The sequence below is a fragment of the Coregonus lavaretus genome (genome assembly GCF_964263955.1).
Source record: "Coregonus lavaretus genome assembly, chromosome: 27".
Classification (NCBI taxonomy): domain Eukaryota; kingdom Metazoa; phylum Chordata; class Actinopteri; order Salmoniformes; family Salmonidae; genus Coregonus; species Coregonus lavaretus.
In genome coordinates, this window is record NC_140014.1 from 21275092 (window position 1) to 21300927 (window position 25836).

The window sequence follows — 25836 nt, forward strand, 5'->3', positions numbered from 1 at the left end:
CCTACAGTACCTACAGTATGAAGGCATTAGCCTTATGGGCATTTGCAATGCACCCCTTGACATTGTACATCTGAAGCAGAGAATAGCTTAACTCACACGTTGTTTACATATTGTTGAGCTACACTATATATACAAAAGTATGTGGACACCCCTTCAAATTAGTGGATTAGACTGTTTCAGCCACACCTGTTGCTGACAGGTGTATAAAATCGAGCACACAGCCATGCAATCTCCATAGACAAACAATTGCAGTAGAATGGCCTCACTGAAGAGCTCAGTGACTTTCAACGTGGCTCTGTCATAGGATGCCACCTTTCCAACAAGTCAGTTCGTCAGATTTCTTCCCTGCTAGAGCTGTCCCGGTCAACTGTAAATGCTGTTATTATGAAGTGGAAACGTCTAGGAGCAACAACGGCTCAGCCGCGAAGTGGTAGGCTACAGAACCTCACAGAACCGGATCGCCGAGTGCTGAAGCGCGTAGCGTTTAAAAATCGTCTGTCCTCGGTTGCACTACCGAGTTCCAAACTGCCTCTGGAAGCAACATCAGCACAAGAACTGTTCGTCGGGAGCTTCAAGAAATTGGTTTCCATGACTAAGCAGCCGCAAACAAACCTAAGATCACCATGCGCAATGCCAAGCGTTGGCTGGAGCGGTGTAAAGCTCGCCACCATTGGACTATGGAGCAGTGGAAACGCATTCTCTGGAGTGATGAACCATGCTTCACCATCTGGCAGTCCGACGGACAAATCTGGGTTGGCGGATGCCAGGAGAACGCTACCTGCCCCAATGCATAGTTCCAACTGTAAAGTTTGGTGCAGGAGGAATAATGGTCTGGGGCTGTTTTTCATGGTTTGGGCTAGGCCCCTTGTTCCAGTGAAGTGAAATCTTAACGCTACAACATACAATGACTTTCTAGACTATTCTGTGCTTCCAACTTTGTGGCAACAGTTTGGGGAAGTTTCAACATGACAAAGCCCACTTGCACAAAGCAAGGTCCATACAGAAATGGCTTGTCGAGATCAGTGTGGAAGAACTTGACTGCCCTGCACAGAGCCCTGACCTCAACCCCATCGAACACCTTTGGGATGAATTGGAACGCCGACTGCGAGCCAGGCCTAATCGCCCAACATCAGTGCCTGACCTCACTAATGCTCTTGTAGATGAATAGAAGCAAGTCCTCGCAGAAATGTTCCAACATCTAGTGGAAAGCCTTCCCTGAAGTGTGGAGGCTGTTATAGCAGCAAAGGGGGGACCAACTCCATATTAATGCCCGTGATTTTGGAATGAGATGTTCGACAAGCAGGTGTCCACATACTTTTGGTCATGTAGTGTATAGGTTCTCAATTTAAAAACGATACCAGTAGACAAAGTATATGAGGCTAATCATTATACTAGATGTTGTACATGCCTTGTGCTGACATGACATTGTTTAGTGCAAATCCAACCCTTGTATTCCAGGTGGTGAAATGTCTGGAAGCAGGTGATGATGGGATCCTTAGGTTAAAACATGCACACAACTACTACAGACTACTACTACTACTACTACTACTACCACTATGTTCAATGCCAGATACTTTTTCTCCCAGAAGGTCTGAGTGGCACTTGGAGGTGCCAATGTGATAATGAAGATGGTTTGACTAAGACTACCACAACAATTACATAGTCTATACTAAATATGTTTAAATTGTCAAATACATAGTTAGGCTATAAGAAATACATGTTATTCAATGGGGCAAGGCAAAGCAGAGTTGACACATAATTACACAAAATACTTTTCATTTCAACCATACAACAATATAGCCTATTATTAAAGTATTGTATGTTTACAATATCATAAACAGTCTTTTACATGTTGTCCAAATTACATTTCATATATTCATACGGTTTCTTTTGTCATGACAACAAGGTGAAGGTGCTCTCTACTCAAATGGCACAACAGAATCATTCAGATTGACCAAAGCACAGCATTTCACAACCATCTTGTATAACTGAGGGATGTCTCCTTTCATACCTGGAAAAGGACGATCTAGAATAGGGGGAATCCAGTCGACATGGGGGTCTTCATAGAGGTCAGCTGGTGAACCTACAGTACATAAACAAATAAAAAGCACGCCTGATGTTAGAATATCACTTCTTCAGGTCACCTAAACCACTAGGGCTCTTTAGTGTTTGGTTGTGTTTATTCATTCAGGTGTTTTAGTGTCATATAAATATTACATCTATTGTTGGGATGGAACAACCAATAGTCAACACATCAGGTTGTCCTATCCCATTGAGGCATTTGTCCTATGCTGTAATGTCAATACATTTTCCCTCTTATGATTAAAGTTCTCAACAAATGATCATTGGGTCAGTGCCACTGGAGAATTTTTGGACAATATCCTCCTCCAGGCTATATGAACCTATTGTACAATTTATGTCTCCCCTTTTCATAATCATGGCTAGAAGGGATCCAGTTTTTGTCATTTGCCTTTTTGTAGTAGATTAGAAGAATTTACTCTGCAGGCTAGGAGAATTAACATAGCAGGTTAGGATAATTAGGATAAGGTAAGGAAAATAGTTAGGGTTAGCTAAAATGCCCAAATATTAACTTTTGAAGTTAATTTGACATAAACGGGAGTATTTCTAGCCATGACCCTTTTCATAGGCCTAGATTACATGGTTACATTCAAGACAATGTCGTTTTTATTGATCTGTTGTCAGTTTCAGCAGAATAGGCCTAGGCTAACATCGTATTAAAAAAGATTCTGCTAATGTCTCCACTCATATAAAGTGTAGTAGAAGTGTATAAAATGTTTATCAAAGACCACATTTTTCCTGTGCAAAGGAAGTAAACGTCTCTCATATAGCCTATAGGCCGATGCCACTATGTGCTCATTAATAGCCTAAATTATAACTATCCAATCTACTCATCACATTAGGAATAGTAGGATTACATTAGTCTACAAATGAGATGATAGATGCATGTCATCCTTTGTTATAAAGGTGAATTTTTATGGTGAAAAAATAGCTTCCCCAAAACTTGAAACTCATGTGATACATGCTAATAGCTAGACTACAAGCTATGTAGCTAGCTAGCTAATTTTGGCTAAGTGTTGTTGTTAACACCTGGTTAGCATAACAGCTAAACTAAACTCAAAATCGATCAGACTTGACTTACCAGTGATGAAATGATCCTAGCAGACCATGTACTGACAGCTGTCTGGGTTCAGGTCTTGACAGGCAAAAAGGTTTATTTGCTTTTCTGACAGTTCTTGATTATTATTTCCTTGGTGTCACCAATGGTGTTTCATGATGGATGCCGCAATGTCCTTAGGATATACCTTACTCAAATTGCTCTGATTTAGGGAAGTACATTCCCTAAATTATTCAAATGAGTTCATTAAGTTATAATGATGGCCAAGGAACTCTGTGCAGTAGCAGAGAGTTGAAGCATGTGGAAATACATTTTTCATTTTTCTGGAGTGGTCTGAGAAGTAATCTCAGCCCCCTAGGTCTTTCTAATTAATCTTGAAGAAGTTTAAGGGAAGATTGGGATGTGTGGGTGTTAGTGAGCAGAAACCTCATCATTCCCCTGTTCTTTCTGACCTTTCCCTCTCATGTCCTAATGTCAGTACCAAGCCCTTTTACACAATCTACTTGAATTTAGGGCTGGATTCAATCCATATCGCCGAAGTATCGAGGAAGATCTGCTTTAAAAAGGTAATTTCCGATTGAGCCGACATATGCAGCGTTTACTGTGAATGCAGTCTCCGCAACCGCGGGAACTTTGCCTTTAATTGTCTATAGCGCTATAAAGCGGATCTTCAGCGTTACGGATTGAATAGAGCCCTTAGCCTCTTTTTTCCTCAGTTGTTGTTAACCAGGCCAGTAATGCATTGTAAGTGTATCTGCATTGAACAGAAAAGGATTGTCAAATGTCCATAATATCCATGATGTCCATGTCACGCCCTGGCTCTGGGGACACTGTTATGTTGAGCCAGGGTGTGTAGATCTATGTGTTTTGTTTCTATGGTGTAAATTCTATGGGTGCTATTTCTATGTTGGCCAGAGTGGCTCCCAATCAGAGGCAACGAGTGTCAGTTGTTGCTGGTTGTCTCTGATTGGGAGCCATATTTAAACAGTCTGTTTTCCATTCGTGTTTGTGGGATCTTGTTCAAGTTGGTTTGTGTTTGACCGTAGACTGTCACGTTATCGTTTTGGTCGTGTTCGCTAAATAAAGAGTATGTTCGTCTGCAACGCTGCGCCTTGGTCCTCATCTCTTACCGACGATCGTGACAGAAGATCCCACCAAAACTGGACCAAGCAGCGTGTCCAGGAGCCATCGCCAGGGGAATCGCTAGCAGATCTCCGTGGCAACCTCGACTGGGTCAAGCCTAGTGAGGAGCAGAGAGGGTGGACTTGGGAACAGTGGAGGAAGAGTCTCGACTGGGTCAAGCCAAATGAGGAGCAGAATGGCTGGAGCTGGAAGCAGAAGAGCGAGAGTTGGGCGAGAACTATAGAGGCCTGGCCCACGGGGAAGAGAGACCCCCAGACATTTTTTAGGGGGGGGCTCACGACGTCGGGGCAGCAGGAGGCCGCGATAGAGCGGTCCAGCGGGTTGGCAGAGGAGGCCGCCAGGTTACGGGGGCCACTGGTCAAAGAAGGGAAGGAAGGTGTAGAGGCACGGCGAGAGGTACTGGGGTGTGTTACCAGTCCGGTCCGGCCCGTTCCAGATCCCGGTGTAGGGCCAGTGGTGTGTGTCCCCAGTACGGTCCGGTCTGTTCCTGCTCCCCGCACCAAGTGTACGGTGCGCGTCGCCAGCCCAAACCGGCCTGTTCCTGCCCCTCGCACCAAGCCTACGGTGCGCGTCGCCAGCCCGGCCCGGCCTGCTCCTGCCCCTCGCACCAAGCCTACGGTGCGCGTCGCCAGCTCGGCCCGGCCTGTTCCTGCTCCCCGCACCAAGCCTATGGTGCGCTTCGCCAGCCCGGCCCGGCCTGTTCCTGCTCCCCTCACCAAGCCTATGGTGCGCGTCGCCAGCCCGGTCCGGCCTGTTCCTGCCACTCGCACCAAGCCAGGGGTGCGAGTCGTCAGCCCGGTCCAGCCCGTTCCTGCTCCACGCACTAAGCCAGGGGTGCGTAACGTCAGCCCGGTCCGGTCAGTTTCTGCTCCACGCACCAAGTCAGGGGTGTGCATCGTCAGCCCAGTCCGGCCCGCTCCTGCTTCCCGCACCAAGCCTATGGTGCGCATCGCCAGCCCGGTCCGGCCCGCTCCTGCTCCTCACACCAAGCCAGTGGTGTGCGTCGTCAGTCCAGCACGGCCCGTGCCTGTTCTCCACACCAAGCCAGTGGTGGGCGTCGTCAGTCCGGCACGGCCCGTGCCTGTTCCACTGGTGCCTGGTTCGGCACCGGTCAGATGCTTTACGCCGGAGCTAGAGCAATCCGCTCCATCAGTGTGCAGTCCAGCTCCGGCCAGCGGGGCCAGACCGGACCAGGGGTACTTTGGGGGGTTGGAGAGTGAGCGGGGATCAGGCCCGGAGCCGGATCCGCCGCCTAGGCGGAGTGCCCACCCGGTCCCTCCCCTGTGGTATTTGGTTGACGCGGTCGGAGTCCGCGCCTTTAGGGGGGGGTACTGTCACGCCCTGGCTCTGGGGACACTGTTATGTTGAGCCAGGGTGTGTAGATCTATGTGTTTTGTTTCTATGGTGTAAATTCTATGGGTGCTATTTCTATGTTGGCCAGAGTGGCTCCCAATCAGAGGCAACGAGTGTCAGTTGTTGCTGGTTGTCTCTGATTGGGAGCCATATTTAAACAGTCTGTTTTCCATTCGTGTTTGTGGGATCTTGTTCAAGTTGGTTTGTGTTTGACCGTAGACTGTCACGTTATCGTTTTGGTCGTGTTCGCTAAATAAAGAGTATGTTCGTCTGCAACGCTGCGCCTTGGTCCTCATCTCTTACCGACGATCGTGACAGTCCAGATCTAAAGTCAAGGTGTAAGAAAGTTGATAAGATTTAAGCACTACCTAAAGACCAACTGGTTCACTAGATTGATAGCGTGGCTCTGTGGTACTGTATTTGCCTGCATGAAGCCATGGAGATTGGATGTATCCCCCCAGACCAGGGCTCTCCAACCCTGTTCCTGGAGAGTTACCGTCCTGTAGGTTTTCGATCCAACCCCAGTTGTAACTTACCTAATTCAGCTTATCAACCAGCTAATTATTAGAATCAAGTGTGCTAAATTAGGGTTGGAGTGGAAACCTACAGGACGGTAGCTCTCCAGGAACAGGGTTGGAGAGTCCTGCCCCAGACCATGCTATAAACATCAGTTTGACATTCTCCTCACTGCTACACACATTGCTTACAAGCAAAAACTCAAGCAGGAAGAACCAATGACTCGCTCAATACAGAAGTGGTCAGATGATGCAGATGCTAAGCTACAGGACTTTTGCTAGAACAGACTGTAATATGTTCCGGGATTCTTCCGATGGCATTAAGGAGTACATCACATCAGTCATTGGCTTCATCAATAAGTGCATTGATGACGTCGTCCCCACGGTGACCGTACGTACATACCTCAACCAGAAGCCATGGATTACAGTCAACATCCGCACTGAGCTAAAGGGTAGAGGTGCCGCTTTCAAGGAGCGGGACTCTAACCCGGACGCTTATAAGAAATTCCACTATGCCCTCCAACGAACCATCAAACAGGCAAAACGTCAATACAGGACTAAGATTAAATCGTACTACACCGGCTCCGACGCTTGTTGGATGTGGCAGGGTTTACAAACTATTACGGACTACAAAGGGAAGCACAGCCGCGAGCTGCCCAGTGACACGAGCCTACCAAAGGAGCTTAATTACTTCTACACATGCTTCGAGGCAAGCAACACTGAAGCATGCATGAGAGCACCAGCTGTTCCGGACGACTGTGTGATCACGCTCTCCGTAGCCGATGTGAGTAAGACCTTTTAAACAGGTCAACATTCACAAGGCGGATTACCAGGACGTGTACTCCGAGCATGCGCTGACCAACTGGCAAGTGTCTTCACTGACATTTTCAACCTGTCCCTGACTGAGTCTGTAATACCAACATGTTTCAAGCAGACCACCATAGTCCCTGTGCCCAAGAACACTAAGGTAACCTACCTAAATGACTACCGACCCGTAGCACTCACGTCTGTAGCCATGAAGTGCTTTGAAAGGCTGGTCATGGCTCACATCAACTCCATTATCCCAGAAACCCTAGACCCACTCCAATTTGCATACCGCCCCAACAGATCCAAAGATGATGCAATCTCTATTGCACTCCACACTGCCCTTTCCCACCTGGACAAAAGGAACACCTACGTGAGATTGATATTCATTGACTACAGCTCAGCGTTCAACACCATAGTGCCCTCAAAGCTCATTACTAAGCTAAGGACCCTGGGACTAAACACCTCCCTCTGCAACTGGATCCTGGACTTCCTGAAGGGCCGCCCCCAGGTGGTAAGGGTAGGTAACAACACATCTGCCACACTGATCCTCAACACGGGGGCCCCTCAGGGGTGCGTGCTCAGTCCCTGCTGTACTCCCTGTTCACCCATGACTGCATGGCCAAGCACGACTCCAACACCATCATAAAGTTGCCGACGACACAACAGTGGCAGGCCTGATCACCGACAACAATGAGACAGCCTATAGGGAGGAAGTCAGAGACCTGGCAGTGGGGTGCCAGGATAACAACCTCTCCCTCAACGATCAATTCAAAGGAGATGATTGTGGACTCCAGGAAAAGGAGGACCGAGCACCCCTCCATTCTCATCGACAGGGCTGTAGTGGAGCAGGTTGAGAGCTTCAAGTTCCTTGGTGTCCACACCACCAACAAACTATCATGGTCCACGACGAAGCCTATTCCCCTTCAGGAGACTGAAAAGATTTGCCATGGGTCCTCAGATCCTCAAAAAGTTCTACAGCTGCTCCATCGAGAGCATCCTGCAACTGCTCGGCCTCCGACCGCAAGGCACTACAGAGGGTAGTGCGGACGGCCCAGTACATCACTGGGTCCAAGCTTCCTGCCATCCAGGACCTCTATACCAGGCGGTGTCAGAGGAAGGCCCTAAAAATTGCCAAAGACTCCAGCCACCCTAGTCTTAGACTATTCTCTCTGCTACTGCATGGCAAGCGGTACCGGAGCGTCAAATCTAGGTCAAAAAGGCTTCTTAACAGCTTCTACCCCCAAGCCATAACACTCCTGAACATCTAATCAAATGGCTACCCCCTCTTTTTACGCTGCTGCTACTCTCTGTTTATTATCATAGTCACTTTACCTCTACCCACATGTACATATTACCTAAATTACCTCGACTAACCTGTGCCCCCGCACATTGACTCTGTACTGGTACCCCCTGTATCTCCCGAGTGGCGCAGTGGTCTAAGGCACTGCATCGCAGTGCTAGCTGTGCCACTAGAGATCCTGGTTCGAATCCAGGCTCTGTCGTAGCCGGCCGCGACCGGGAGACCCATGGGGCGGCGCACAATTGGCCCAGGGTAGGGGAAGGAATGGCCAGCAGGGTAGAGCATGGCGTTTGCAATGCCAGGGTTGTGGGTTCGTTTCCCACGGGGGGCCAGTATGAAAAAAAAAATGTCAAAAGAATGTATGCACTCACTAACTGTAAGTCGCTCTGGATAAGAGCGTCTGCTAAACGACTAAAATGTAAAATGTAGATATCCTCTCTACTGTTATTTTACTGCTGCTCTTTAATTATTTGTTATTTTTCTATTTTTTTATTTTTACTTAACACTTATTTCTCTTAAAACTACATTGTTAGTTAAGGGCTTGTAAGTAAGCATTTCACTCTAAGGTCTACACCTGTTGTATTCAGCGCAAATTTGATTTGATTTGATTATTTCTGTCAATTTTCTATTTCACACTCTCATGCCTCCACTAGACACATCAGAATGCTCCCAAATGGAATGGGAGGTAAATCATGTGTATATGTTTGTGTTCGTACTGCTGTTAGATAGAATATCAACATTTATGTGTGACTACGGTAACAACCAGATATTTTACTTGTATAAAAACCAAAGATCAGATGTTTCAGTGGGGTGTCAGCGCTGGATATCTCTTCCTGTCTTTCATACATTCCCTCGCATACAGACAGTCCCTGAGAGTGACTCCATACACAGAGGGCTTTGCTAGGAGCTGGTGTTCTGACAGCAGAGCAACTCTACAAATAGCAGAGCTCTACAGCACAGGCCTGTGCTTGAGTCTGTAAACTCAGCTCACCCAGTTCACATGAGAGCTGGGGCCAATGGGAACAGATGTTAATCTGATCCTGAAGCCATCCCTTTTACCACTGCCTTGATTCCAGTTGCAATTGGAGATTGTCCCTGTCTGAGGCATAAATAACAAACAAATTCTTACTGGACTCAGGGGCGTTACCATTAATAACACCAGAAATTATGTAATAAGAGAGCAAAATGGATAGTGGAGGATTGAAAGGGATTGAGGCTCAATAAATCCATGTGAAATCACTGGATTGTTGCACTCTGAGCTCTGGCCCCAGAGTGTCAGAGGTTGTAAAGCCACACAATCAGTGTATCTGTCAGAAGTATGTGGCTGAATATACTATGATCCCAGTGATCGATGAAAGGGTTCTGCCAGCAATCACCTCTCCAGGAGCATTGTTATTGGTCTGTGTTAGTCTTGGCTTGGTAGCTTCTTGGTCATATTTGGATCAGTTTATCAAAACAGAGGTAATTCCGTAACATTCCATGCTTGAAACGGGGCTTGCTGTCCAAATGTCTTATAAAAACAGAGACTGTGGGCTTCAAATGGGTATTCTGCATGGATATATCATGTCAGCACATTTACTGTACATGGTTTGTTCAGCTGCTTACGACCAATTGTGCTTGAGTAGCTGAACCAAATTGACATACATAGCATACATTTCAAATATGAATATGGTGTATCTCAGTGCCTGTAATTTGGCCAAATCAGCATGTTTCCCATAGCAAGAGAGCCCCCTCACACTCTTATTGCCTCCTTGTCCCTTAGAAGTGAATAAAAAGTAGAATTCAAAAGACATTTACATTTACATTTACGTCATTTAGCAGACGCTCTTATCCAGAGCGACTTACAAATAGGTGCATTCACCCTATAGCCAGTGGGATAACCACTTTACAATATCTTTATTTTATTTTTTTTAGGGGGGGGGGGGGGGGTAGAAGGATTACTTTATCCTATCCCAGGTAATCCTTAAAGAGGTGGGGTTTCAAATGTCTCCGGAAGGTGGTGAGTGACTCCGCTGTCCTGGCGTCGTGAGGGAGCTTGTTCCACCATTGGGGTGCCAGAGCAGCGAACAGTTTTGACTGGGCTGAGCGGGAACTATGCTTCCGCAGAGGAAGGGGAGCCACCAGGCCAGAGGTGGATGAACGCAATGCCCTCGTTTGGATGTAGGGACTGATCAGAGCCTGAAGGTACAGAGGTGCCGATCCCCTCACAGCTCCATAGGCAAGCACCATGGTCTTGTAACAGATGCGAGCTTCAACTGGAAGCCAGTGGAGTGTGCGGAGGAGCGGGGTGACGTGAGAGAACTTGGGAAGGTTGAACACCAGACGGGCTGCGGCATTCTGGATGAGTTGTAGGGGTTTAATGGCACAGGCAGGGAGCCCAGCCAACAGCGAGTTGCAGTAATCCAGACGGGAGATGACAAGTGCCTGGATTAGGACCTGTGCCGCTTCCTGTGTAAGGCAGGGTCGTACTCTCCGAATGTTGTAGAGCATGAGACTCATTAAATACCTGACTGTGTTTATATGGATACATTATTTGAATGTGCTTCCACACAAAATGAATAATCTGTTGTAACTGTAGTACGTGCACCAAAATGAATCATCTGTTGTAACTGTAGTACGTGCACCAAAATGAATCATCTGTTGTAACTGTAGTACGTCCACCAAAATGAATCATCTGTTGTAACTGTAGTACGTGCACCAAAATGAATCATCTGTTGTAACTGTAGTACGTGCACCAAAATGAATCATCTGTTGTAACTGTAGTACGTGCACCAAAATGAATCATCTGTGTAACTGTAGTACGTGCACCAAAATGAATCATCTGTTGTAACTGTAGTACGTGCACCAAAATGAATTCTGGAGTTTAAAGAAAGGAAATGGGATGTAATTGAATACAGTAGGTGAAATGTTGCATATTATCTTAAATTATATCTCCATTGGTGGAACTTTAGTTCCTACATAATATCCCTTTAGATGTTTAGATATACAGTGCCTATAGAAAGTCTACACCCCCCTTGGATCTCTTCACATTGTATTGTCTTACAAAGTGGGACTAAAATTGATTCAATTGAAATTTGTTGTCAACGATTTACACAAAGTACTCTGTAATGTCAAAGTTGAACAAAAATTCTAACATTTTTTAAAGATGAATGAAAAATAAAACACTAATATACCTTGATTAGATAAGCATTCACTCCCCTGAGTCAATACATGTTAAAAACACATTTGGCAGTGATTACAGCTGTCAGTCTTCTTGGGTAAGTCTCATAATCGCTTTGCACACCTGTATTGTGCAATATTTGCCTATTATTCTTTTTAAAATTCTTCAATCTCTGTCAAGGTGTTGGGCATCATGGCTAGACAGCAATTTAAAGTATTGCCATAGATTTTCATGCAGATTTAAGTCAAAACTGCAACTTGGCCACTATCTTCTTGGTAAGCAACTCCAGTGTAGATTTGGCTTTGTGTTGTAGGTTATTGTCCAGCTGAAAGGTGAATTCTTCTCCCAGTGTCTGGTGTAAAGCAGACTGAAGCAAGTTTTGCTCTAGGATTTTGCCTGTGCCTTGCTCCATCCTGTTTCTTTTCATCCTGAAAAACTCCTGTCTTTGCCGATGTCAAGCACACCCATACCATGATGCAGCCACCACCATGCTTGAAAATATGAAGGCAGTTACTCAGAGATGTGGTGTATTGGATTTGCCCCAAAGTTAAGGCTTTGCATTGAGGCCAAAAAGTGTATTCCTTTGCCGTGTTTTTTTGCAGTATTACTTTTGTGCCTTGTTGCATACATATGCATGTTTTGGAATATTTTTATTCTGTATATTTGTATTCTTCGTTTCACTCTGTCATTTAGGTCATTATTGTGGAGTCACTACAATGTTGTTGATCCATCCTCAGTTTTCTTCCATCACAGCCATTGAACTCCGTAGCTGTTTTAAAATCACCAATGGCCTCATGGTGACATCCCTAAGCAGTTTCCTTCCTGTCCTTGTTGTGGAAAATAACCACTATACTTTATTACAAATAAGGTCTCACAGAGTTTTTGTTGCATCAAGAAATTACTTTATTAAAGTTTTCAACAAAGCCGATACCAGTCTGCAGAGTGGCACACTGTTCTCCCTCCCTCCCTCACATCACATTATATACCATCATCCCCAACTCTTCTAGCTCCAAATCCCTCCCTCTTCAGTTTCCCGCTCTTTATCACTCCACACCCACTTCCTTTGTCCCTGAGGACGGCTGAACTATTACTCCAACCAATCACTCGCTCCCCTGTCTTGCACACACACTCATGTTTAGTTTAAACATGACAAGGCCCTAAATTCTTGAATCATACACAAACCTCACCCCCTCATGCTGTAATCAATCAAGAAGATACCAAGGAGACAAAGGTCTACCCAAACTCTATTCAACCCTGGTGCCGCTCCCTTCACTGTGTTTGAAGAGAGAGACAAAAGGCCACAAGCTAGTTTCAGTCTCTCATCAGATAAGACAGCCATGGATTTAAGTAAGAGCAAGCAATTTGACCCTAGGGCAGATTCCCTCTCTACTCACCCACACAGTGAAATTAAATTACCCAATACAATTCCTGGCCCAGTAACAAAGAATTCTAACTTTATGCTCTTGATTAACCCAGTTCTACCTCATAGTCCATTAAACTCTACAGTTCATTAATAATAATTCACCACATCCTGCAGCTCAGTTCAGAAGGACGACTACATCTTTGATGTGTCTGGGTGGTTTAATACGTCATCCACAGCATAGTTATTAACTTGACCATGCTTAAAGATATATTCAATGTCTTTTTTGTTATACACAGGAAGGGCTAGTCATTCAAAAATCATGTCAACCCCTATTATTTCACTATTAGTCCATATAACTTATTATGTGATTTGTTAAGCCAAATTTTACTTGCTAAACAAAGGGGGTGAATAATTATGCAACAGCTATATTATAGTTATTTAATTTGTATGAATTAGTAAAAATGTATAGAATCTTCTTTTCACTTTGACATTTATGGAGTATTTTTTGTAGAACAATGACAAGAAAATTACAATTATATCTATTTCAATCCCACTTTTTAACGCTACAAAATGATTAAAAGTTTAAGGGGGTGTAGATAATGCAATTTATGGTTTAAATATTACCAGGCAAATTTACATAACTGTTACATAATTGACAGCTATAATGGTTTTCCAAAATCAATTAAGTAAAAACAATTTTTTTACGAAGTGTGATTGGCCATGATAATAATCTATTGATAATTAATTAACCCCTTATCATTAGTCACAAAAACAACAACTTTGATTACTCTATTGTCAATCAAAAATTACAGTTTCACTGCTTATGCTGACCGAGCCGCTCCAATCTATGTTATCCATGCTATTAAGACCTACTCAATGAATGAGCTGAGGACATGGTGACAGACCTGGGCAGCAGCTGATGACGTCCCATCATGCCCTCTTCATACCCACGGTCAGCGTTTACCCCATGCCCCCCTGGCTGGACCAGTAGATAAGACCCCACTTCCTCAGTGTCTCAGTGGAACAGTAGTGTCTCCTGGGGTGAGAGAGCCAGCCAGACGGCCATTCACTTCACAGCACAGCACCTCTCCACAGTGGCTGATTAGAATATCCACAGGCCTTTAATGAAAGCAAGCAATTACTATAAAGCGGAGGCCAATTCATGTGCAACCAAAGGCCCTCTTTACGGACACTAACTAGGACACAGACTATTTGTATGAACTGTTGGGTATGTAGGCTATAAGGTATGGTGACTGTAGGGTGTGTACACAGTAATAAGGTAAAACACTCATATTCAGGATTGCTGCCCAGAGTTGTAGAATCAAGGATATGATATATGTCCTTGAAGGTCAGATGTCTTTCACTGAAATGGATTGTAAAGGAAAGAGCAAGCAGCTGAACGTGATAGGCATCAAAGTGACGGATGAGGAGAGTGACAGACAGGTGATGATTACAAGGAGTGTTTAATGGGCTTATGTGTTGTACTGTACCTTCACTTTCATTCCCCTCAGCATGTGTAATCCAGTGCTCTGTGGAGGCTCAAGCCCACGGTATCTTCCCTAGCAAGCTGTATTTTGGGCTCATTTCCACTGAGGATTTACCCTGGTGTTGTACCCAAAAAGCTCAGACTTTTCTGTTATCTTCTACGCGGGCCGGCACCCATGTCTCACTGGGCCATGGCTCCGGCAGACCTCCTCTGACTTGTGTTGTGGAAAATAACCACTATACTTTATTACAAATAAGGTCTTACAGTGTTTTTGTTACATCAAGAAATGACTTTATTAAAGTTTTCAACAAAGCCGATACCAGTCTGCAGAGCGGCACACCGTTCTCCCTCCCTCACATCACATTATATACCATCATCCCCAACTCTTCTAGCTCTAAATCCCTCCCTCTTCAGTTTCCCGCTCTTTATCACTCCACACCCACTTCCTTTGTCCCTGAGGACGGCTGAACTATTACTCCAACCAATCACTCGCTCCCCTGTCTTGCACACACACTCATGTTTAGTTTAAACATGACAAGGCCCTAAATTCTTGAAACATACACAAACCTCACCCCATCATGCTGTAATCAATCAAGAAGATACCAAGGAGACAAAGGTCTAGCCCAAACTCCATTCAATCCTGGTCTCCCTTCACTGTGTTTGAAGAGAGAGACAAAAGGCCACAAGCTAGTTTCAGTCTCTCATCAGATAAGACAGCCATGGATTTAAGTAAGAGCAAGTCATTTGACCCTAGGGCAGATTTCCTCTCTACTCCCCCACACACACAGTGAAATGCCCCAATTAAATTCCTAGCCCAGTAACAAACGATTCTAACTCAATGTTTGTGATTAACCCAGTTCTATCTCCTAGTTCATTAAAGAATACACATCACTTGGAGCCAAGGCAAAGCCTGTAGCTCAGTTGGTAGAGCATGGCGCTTGCAACGTCAGCGTTGTGGGTTTGATTCCCACGGGGGGCCAGTATGAAAATGTATGCACTCACTAACTGTAAGTCGGTCTGGATAAGAATGTCTGCTAAATGACTCAAATGTAAAAAATGTACTTTTCAGCTGTTCATTATTTATGCATAATAACTTTAACATCACCCTGGTGATGTATTTGAATGTGCCCTTCTGGTCCCAGACAAATCCCATACAAACAAAGACCATTTTCTCCTTCAGTCCAACACAATTACTCATGTGGGATTTCAATAGGGTGGATTTATAGGGAAGGCGATACACAGTGACAGCAGTAATACAGTTGAACATAAGCCAAGCATTCCTCTGGGTTACTGTCAAACTGGGACTGGGCCATCACGGCTCAGGAGAGGACATTTCCACACATTTGCACAGGTACAGGGAAAACGATACCTCGGTCATTGAGGAATATGGGGTCTAAGCAACATGAGTGATGGACCCACCTAAAACATGGCATATCTTGAAACAAACGGAAACTCAGCGAGACATGCTGACATAAAAAAAATGCTTCCAGCTCTCACTTCTTTTCCTTTATCTTTGAGGAATGTCAAAAACATCCCTGGAGTCACCAACTTGATTGATTTAAGTTAATTTGGGGAAAGTAGTAAGGAGATAAAACACAACACACAACTCTGCACCATATGCCACTAACCCATAGGGAGATGCCAACAGTTCTCCTTAATTTGGCATGATGCCTCCCTCTGCATAGATCTCATGATACCGGCAGCAGTAACATCATAGAGACTGAATTTTCATGCTAATAATCCATTCCCATCATACCCTTATTACACCATTATCCCACTTTTAAAACAGTGGCAGTGGGTACATAGAACATAAAATCATTATTGGATGAGTCTGAGTCAGTCATAAATGTTACAATCTGTTGATCAAGGTTGTCTGTAAAATGAATGCCTGAGCCAATCATGACCTTCCCCCTGCAAACTGAAGCGCTTAGAGCGTTTGAGGAAAAGGATAACTACAGGTAATGTGAGTTGACAGCTCTGGCTACATGTACATGTGACAATTAAACATTCTAAATCTGAATCTCTGAGCAGTCACAGCTCTTCATTTGTAGATCACTGCCTGGAAACCTCTCACCTAGCATGTCACAAACTCTCCAACGCCCAAAATAGTCAGCATGAGGGGTTTACAAAACACACAGAATGTTGCTCAACAGATATTTTGGAAACAGAAAACCGAGGCCATTTTTGGATTAGTTGATTTGTCTAGTTTATTGATAAAACTTGTGAGAATGTTTTTACATCATGTATTAGTCTCAGCAGACACAGACCTGGTCAATACAGCCAGTATAGTTCTGTCTCCTGCATTGTAGATATGCCGTAGTAATTCAGATGGCCAGCCTCTACTGGCGAGGCTTGGTTTACTGTTGCTTCGGTTGCCTTTCCCACAGACTGGGAAATGTTACGGCTCTGCTCTATTACAGTAGTTATGTAACTGATATTAACACCAGGAAAAGTGACCAGTCATTTAGTTTATTGCAAATAATTGGTTTGTACTATTTGTGCAGTAGGTCTATAATCAAAATTCTGATTTAAATGTCTTTAACATTGTGAATGGCACAGTGTGAATTGTGAACATTGTGAGTGGCACAGTGGTCTAAGGCACTGCATCACAGTGCTAACTGTGCCACTAGAGATCCTGGTTCGAATCCAGGCTCTGTCGCGACCGGGAGACTCATTGTCGGCGCACAATTCGTCCAGGGTAGGGGAGGGAATGGCCGGCAGGGATGTAGCTCAGTTGATAGAGCATGGTGTTTGCAACGCCAGGGTTGTGGGTTCGATTCCCACGGGGGGCCAGTATAAAAAAATAAAATGTATTCACTAACTGTAAGTCGCTCTGGATAAGAGCGTCTGCTAAATGTTTTAACATAAAAACCTGAGTTGCAACAGCATGTTTCCTCCACTGTAGTTAGTTGAACAGAATGAGTGAGAGGTTAAAAACTGGTGACCTATGGGCCCTGTAGCGGTGTCATTTTAATGACAAATGTTGAACATCCTTTTTCTGTCTGTCTATAATGCTGAACTGTTATGGTCTACTGAGTTCCTCCAAGCTCTCTCTCCAAGACAAAGGGTCATAAAAGTGGCTCTTCACACCTATGTGCGATACCATGTGACTTCACAGGACTACAAAAGGACTCTGCTGAAGTCAATGTCAAGCTGGAAATAGAGCGCCATTATGCAGTAAGTGAGAGATTTAAAAAAGAGCTGATTAAATCTGTAGCTGAGCCATCACTCAAGTTGATGAGCACTGAAATGAACACTTAAATAAAATATGTATTCGCCAATAAAATACGTATACTTTCACCATTCCATGTGTTACTGGACTGGGCTTGACTGCAATGTCTTATATCTTTACAGATTAGCTGGGACTCCAAAGTTATTCACATTTATAAACCCTGATCAGCCTAATAAAATGATTCCCTAGTGCAGGGTTTCCCAAAATCAGTCCTCGGGACCTCAAGGGGTGCACGTTTTGGTTTTTGCACAAGCACTACACAGCTGGTTCAAATAATCAACTAATCATCAAGCTTTGATAATTTGAATCAGCTGTGTAGTGTTAGGGAAAAGAACAAAACGTTCACCCCTTCGGTTCCAGAGGACCGAGTTTGGGAAATGCTGCCCTAATGTTTCTGGTTACAGGTATTCATCTCACGACTGAAATGAAAATCCATTCCATTTGTGATTGGGCGGTGATGTATTGCCTCTACCATAGGGCACCCTTTTCCCTTTATAGTGACCTACTTTTGACCAGGGCCCTTACAAATCAAGGTGCCATCTAGAACCTAAGGGTTCTTCGGCTGTCCCTATAGGAGAACCCTTTTTGGTTCCAGGTAGAACCTTTTTGGGTTCCATGTAGAACCCTTTCCATAGAGGGTTCTACATGGAACCCCAAATAGTTCTACCTGGAACCAAAACGGGTTCTACCTGGAACCAAAAGGGTGCTCCTATGGGTGTACATAAAGAATAGGGTGTCATTTGGGATGCGCACACAGTGAAATGAAGTGGTGAGCTCATTAAACACTCACACAGGCAGACAAAAGACAGTAGCTCTGCTCATGTGGAAGATAAACAATCAATAATGATACTTTGCCAACTCAACCGTTAACCTCCAGAAAACAGAATGCCAAATGACCAGTCTTTTGTATAGGGTCGTTCTACAGAAGTGGTGTAAAATGCGGGTTGCAAAAGAAATCACATTTGTAAACTATTTCTACCAAACTTTCAGCACACATGTCTTCCAACATACAGTACCAGTCAAAAGTTTGGACACACCTACTCATTCTGTCACGATCGTCGGTAAGAGAGGAGGACCAAGGCGCAGCGTTGCAGGCAAACATACTCTTTATTTAGCGATATACGACAAAATAAACAAAACGATAACGTGACAGTTCACGGTCTAACACAAACCAACTCGAAACAAGATCCCACAACTAATGTGGGAAAACAGCCTCTATAAGTATGGCTCCCAATCAGAGACAACCAGCCACAGCTGACACTCGTTGCCTCTGATTGGGAACCACTCTGGCCAACACAGAAATACCATACCTAGACTCCCGACATAGAAAAACAACACATAGATCTACACACCCTGGCTCAACATAACAGTGTCCCCAGAGCCAGGGCGTGACAGTACCCCCCCCTAAAGGCGCGGACTCCGACCGCGTCAACCAAATACCACAGGGGAGGGACCGGGTGGGCACTCCGCCTTGGCGGCGGATCCGGCTCCGGGCATGATTCCCACTCCAACCCCCCAAAGTACCCCTGGTCCGGTCTGACCCCGCTGGCCGGAGCTGGACTGCACACTGGTGGAGCGGATTGCTCTAGCTCCGGCGTGAAGCATCTGACCGGTGCCGGACCAGGCACCGGTGGAACAGGCACGGGACGTGCCGGACTGACGACGCACACCACTGGCTTGGTGTGGGGAACAGGCACGGGCCGTGCCGGACTGACGACGCACACCACTGGCTTGGTGTGGGGAGCAGGAGCGGGCCGGACCGGGCTGGCGACGCGCCCCATTGGCTTGGTGCGGGGAGCAGGAAAGGACCGGACCGGGCTGGCGACGCGCACCATAGACCTGGTGCGGAGAGCAGGAACAGGACGGGCCGGGCTGGCGACGCGCCCCATTGGCTTGGTGCGGGGAGCAGGAACAGGACGGGCCGGGCTGGCGACGCGCACCATTGGCCTGGTGCGGGGAGCAGGAACAGGACGGGCCGGGCTGGCGACGCGCACCATTGGCCTTGTGCGGGGAGCAGGAACAGGACGGGCCGGGCTGGCGACGCGCACCATTGGCCTGGTGCGGGGAGCAGGAACAGGACGGGCCGGGCTGGCGACGCGCACCATTGGCCTGGTGCGGGGAGCAGGAACAGGACGGGCCGGGCTGGCGACGCGCACCATTGGCCTGGTGCGGGGAGCAGGAACAGGACGGGCCGGGCTGGCGACGCGCACCATTGGCCTGGTGCGGGGAGCAGGAACAGGACGGGCCGGGCTGGCGACGCGCACCATTGGCCTGATGCGAGGAACAGGAACAGGCCGGACCGTACTGGGGACACACACCACTGGCCCTATGCAGGGATCAGGAACGGGCTGGACCGGACTGGTAACACACCCCAGTACCTCTCGCCGTGCCTCCACACTTTCCTTCCCCTTTAATACCAGTGGCCCCCGTAACCTGGCGGCCTCCTCTGCCAACCCGCTGGACCGCTCTATCGCGGCCTCCTGCTGCCCCGACGTCCACGTCGTGAGCCCCCCCCTAAAAAATTTCTGGGGGTCTCTCCTCCCCGTGGGCCAGGCCTCTATTGTTCTCGCCCAACTCTCGCTCTTCTGCTTCCAACTCCAGCCATTCTGCTCTTCATTTGGTTTGACCCAGTCGAGACTCTTCCTCCACTGTTCCCAAGTCCACCCTCTCTGCTCTTCATTAGGCTTGACCCAGTCGAGGTTGCCACGGAGATCTGCTAGCGACTCCCCTGGCGATGGCTCCTGGACACGCTGCTTGGTTGCAGGCAAACATACTCTTTATTTAGCGATATACGACAAAATAAACAAACCGATAACGTGACAGTTCACGGTCTAACACAAACCAACTCGAAACAAGATCCCACAACTAATGTGGGAAAACAGCCTCTATAAGTATGGCTCCCAATCAGAGACAACCAGCCACAGCTGACACTCGTTGCCTCTGATTGGGAACCACTCTGGCCAACACAGAAATACCATACCTAGACTCCCGACATAGAAAAACAACACATAGATCTACACACCCTGGCTCAACATAACAGTGTCCCCAGAGCCAGGGCGTGACACATTCCAGGGTTTTTCTTTATTTTTACCATTTTCTACATTGTAGAATAATAGTGAAGACATCAAAACTATGAAATAACACATATGGAATCATGTAGTAACCATAAAAGTGTTAAACAAATCAAAATATTTTTAATATTTGAGATTCTTCAAATAGCCACCCATTGTCTTTATGACAGCTTTGCACACTCTTGGCATTCTCTCATCCAGCTTCATGAGGTAGTCACCTGGAATGCATTTCATCAGTTGTGTTGTGACAAGAGGGGGGGGATTAAGAAGATAGCCCTATTTGGTAAAAGACCAAGTCCATATTATGGCAAGAACAGCTCAAATAAGCAAAGAGAAACGACAGTCCATCATTACTTTAAGACATGAAGGTCAGTCAATATGGAACATTTCAAGAACTTTGAAAGTTTCTTCAAGTGCAGTCGCAAAAACCATCAAGCGAAGACATCAAAACTATGAAATAACACATATGGAATCATGCAGTAACCAAACAAGTGTTAAACAAATCAAAATCTATTTTATATTTGAGATTCTTCAAAAAGCCAGCCTTTTCCTTGATGACAGCTTTGCACACTCTTGGCATTCTCTCAACCAGCTTCACCTGGAATGCTTTTCCAACAGTCTTGAAGGAGTTCCCACATATGCTGAGCACTTGTTGACTGCTTTTCCTTCACTCTGCGGTCCGACTCATCCCAAACCATCTCAATTGGGTTGAGGTCGGGGGATTGTGGAGGCCAGATCATCTGATGCAGCATTCTCCTTCTTGGTAAAATAGCCCTTACACAGCCTGGAGGTGTGTTGGGTCATTGTCCTGTTGAAAAACAAATGATAGTCCCACTAAGCCCAAACCAGATGGGATGGCGTATCACTGCAGAATGCTGTGGTAGCCATGCTGGTTAAGTGTGCCTTGAATTCTAAATAAATCACAGACAGTGTCACCAGCAAAGCACCCCCACACCATAACACCTCCTCCTCCATGCTTTACGGTGGGAAATACACATGCGGATATCATCCGTTCACCCACACCGCGTCTCACAAAGCCACAGCAGTTGGAACCAACAATCTCCAATTTGGCTCCAGACCGAAGGACGAATTTCCACCGGTCTAATTGCTTGTGTTTCTTGGCCCAAGCAGGCCTCTTCTTCTTATTGGTGTCCTTTAGTAGTGGTTTCTTTGCAGCAATTCGACAATGAAGGCCTGATTCACACAGTCTCCTCTGAACAGTTAATGTTGAGATGTGTCTGTTACTTGAACTCTGTGAAGCATTTATTTGGGCTGCAATTTCTGAGGCTGGTAACTCTAATGAACTTATCCTCTGCAGCAGAGGTAACTCTGGGTCTTCCTTTCCTGTGGCGGTCATCATGAGAGCCAGATTCATCATAGCGCTTGATGGTTTTTGCGACTGCACTTGAAGAAACTTGAAAAGTTCTTGAAATGTTCCGGATTGACTGACCTTCATGTCTTAAAGTAATGATGGACTGTTGTTTCTCTTTGCTTATCTGAGCTGTTCTTAACACCTGTTAATTGAAATGCGTGGCCCCGTGTAGCTCAGTTGGTAGAGCATGGCGCTTGCAACGCCAGGGTTGTGGGTTTGATTCAGGGGGGCCAGTATGAAAATGTATGAACTCACTAACTGTAAGTCGCTCTGGATAAGAGCGTCTGCTAAATGACTAAAATGAAAATGTATCTCATGAAGCTGGTTGATAGAATGCCAAGAGTGTGCAAAGCTGTCATCAAGGCAAATTGTGGCTATTTGAAGAATATAAAATATATTTTGATTTGTTTAACACTTTTTTGGTTACTACATGATTCCATATGTGTTATTTCATAGTTTTGATGTCTTCACTATTATTCTACAATGTAAAAAATAGCAAAAATAAAGAAAAACCCTTGAATTAGTAGGTGTGTCCAAACTTTTGACTGGTATTGTACGTTTTTTTAACAACAGGTTATGGTCAATAATATCAAAGGCTGCACTGAAATCTAACAGTACAGCTCCCACAATCTTCTTATTATCAATTTCTTTCAACCAATCATCCGTCATTTGTGTCAGTGCAGTACATGTTGCATGCCCTTCTCTATAAGAAATCCTGTTGTTAATTTGTTTACAGAGAAATAGCATTGTATTAGGTCAAACACCATTCTTTACAACAGTTTGCTCAGAGCTGGCAGCAAGCTGATAGGTCTGCTGTTAGAACCAGTAAAGGCAGCTTTACCACTCATTGGTAGCGGAATTACTTTGGCTTCCCTCCAGGCCTGAGGACAAAGACTTTCCTTTAGGCTCAGATCAAAGATGTGGCTATAGAGTCAGCTACCATCCTCAGTAGCTTTCCATCTAAGTTTCAATGCCAGGAGGTTTGCCATTATCTATAACATTATCTATAACAATCATTTTTCCACCTCTCCCACACTAACTTTACAAAATTCAAACTTGCAATGCTTTTCTTTCATTATTTGTTTTTTCATGCTTGAATACGATGGCTCACTGTTCGTTGTTAGTATTTCCTGCCTAAGTTGGCCCACTTTGCCAATGAAGTTATTATTAAAATAATTGGCAACATCAAATGGTTTTGTGATGAATAAGCCATCTGATTCAATGAAAGATGCAGTTGAATTTGTCTTTCTGCCCATCATTTCATTTAAAGTACTCCAAAGTTTCATTGATCTTGGCTTCATAGTATAGTTTCTTCTTGTTTTTGTTGAGTTTCTCAATTTAGTAAGTCAGCCAGTCAGATGTGCAGCCAGACTTATTAGCCACTCCTTTTGCCACATCTCTTTCAACCATACAGTTTTTCAATTCCTCATCAATCCATGGAGACTTAACAGTTCTAACAGTCAGTTTCTTAGCAGCATATTTATCAATAATTTTAAGAAGCAATTTCATAAATTCATCAAGTGCAGCGCCTGGATGCTCCTTATTAATCACATCAGACCAACAAATATTTTTAACATCATCCACATAAGAGTCACAGCAAAATATTTTATACACTATATATTTTTTACTTTGGCTTTCCTGGATATATCCACTATATTATGATCACTGCATCCAATGGGTACGGATACAGCTTTAGAACAAAGTTCTAAAGTATTACTAAAAATGTGATCAATACATGTGGATGATCTTGTTCCTGTAGTGTTTGTAAACACCCTGGTAGGTTGATTAATAACCTGAACCAGATTACAGGCATTGGTTACAGTGAGAAGCTTCCTCTTGAGCGGGGATATGGATCTGAATATATACAGCAACACCTCCCCCATAAGCATTTCTGTCTCTTCTATAGGTGGTATATCCTTGTATTGCTACTGCTGTATCATCAAATGAATTATCTAAGTGAGTGTCAGAAATGGCTAAAATACTAATGTTATCTGATGTTAGCAAGTTATTGATTTCATGAACCTTATTTCTAAGGCTACATACAGTGGGGAGAACAAGTATTTGATACACTGCCGATTTTGCAGGTTTTCCTACTTACAAAGCATGTAGAGGTCTGTAATTTTTATCATAGGTACACTTCAACTGTGAGAGGCGGAATCTAAAACAAAAATCCAGAAAATCACATTGTATGATTTTTAAGTAATTAATTAGCATTCTATTGCATGACATAAGTATTTGATCACCTACCAACCAGTAAGAATTCTGGCTCTCACAGACCTGTTAGTTTTTCTTTAAGAAGCCCTCCTGTTCTCCACTCATTACCTGTATTAACTGCACCTGTTTGAACTCGTTACCTGTATAAAAGACACCTATTCACACACTCAATCAAACAGACTCCAACCTCTCCACAATGGCCAAGACCAGAGAGCTGTGTAAGGACATCAGGGATAAAATTGTAGACCTGCACAAGGCTGGGATGGGCTACAGGACAATAGGCAAGCAGCTTGGTGAGAAGGCAACAACTGTTGGTGCAATTATTAGAAAATAATTGAAAGTTCAAGATGACGGTCAATCACCCTCGGTCTGGGGCTCCATGCAAGATCTCACCTCGTGGGGCATCAATGATCATGAGGAAGGTGAGGGATCAGCACAGAACTACACGGCAGGACCTGGTCAATGACCTGAAGAGAGCTGGGACCACAGTCTCAAAGAAAACCATTAGTAACACACTACGCCGTCATGGATTAAAATCCTGCAGCGCACGCAAGGTCCCCCTGCTCAAGCCAGCGCATGTCCAGGCCCATCTGAAGTTTGCCAATGATCATCTGGATGATCCAGAGGAGGAATGGGAGAAGGTCATATGGTCTGATGAGACAAAAATAGAGCTTTTTGGTCTAAACTCCACTCGCTGTGTTTGGAGGAAGAAGAAGGATGAGTACAACCCCAAGAACACCATCCCAACTGTGAAGCATGGAGGTGGAAACATCATTCTTTGGGGATGCTTTTCTGCAAAGGGGACAGGACGACTGCACCGTATTGAGGGGAGGATGGATGGGGCCATGTATCGCGAGATCTTGGCCAACAACCTCCTTCCCTCAGTAAGAGCATTGAAGATGGGTCGTGGCTGGGTCTTCCAGCATGACAACGACCCGAAACACACAGCCAGGGCAACTAAGGAGTGGCTCCGTAAGAGCATCTCAAGGTCCTGGAGTGGCCTAGCCAGTCTCCAGACCTGAACCCAATAGAAAATCTTTGGAGGGAGCTGAAAGTCCGTATTGCCCAGCGACAGCCCCGAAACCTGAAGGATCTGGAGAAGGTCTGTATGGAGGAGTGGGCCAAAATCCCTGCTGCAGTGTGTGCAAACCTGGTCAAGACCTACAGGAAACGTATGATCTCTGTAATTGCAAATAAAGGTTTCTGTACCAAATATTAAGTTCTGCTTTTCTGATGTATCAAATATTTATGTCATGCAATAAAATACAAATTAATTACTTAAAAATCATACAATGTGATTTTCTGGACCTCTACATGCTTTATAAGTAGGAAAACCTGCAAAATCGGCAGGTTATCAAATACTTGTTCTCCCCACTGTATATTAATATTGGCTATTTTTAGCCCTTTCCTGGGTAGCTTATCAGAGATTATATTAGCATATCATTTTTGTATGTTCTCTATAGTTATGTAATTGAAAATGTATCAATTGACCAATTCAGCACATTTGGGCAGACTTGATACAAAATAGTCCAGTATTGGGTTCCCAAGTGGCGCAGCAGTCTAAGGCACTGCATCTCAGTGCTTGAGGCGTCACTACAGACCCCCTGGTTCGATTCCAGGCTGTATCACAACTGGCCGTAATCGGGAGTCCCATAGGGCAGCGCACAATTGGCCCAGCGTCGTC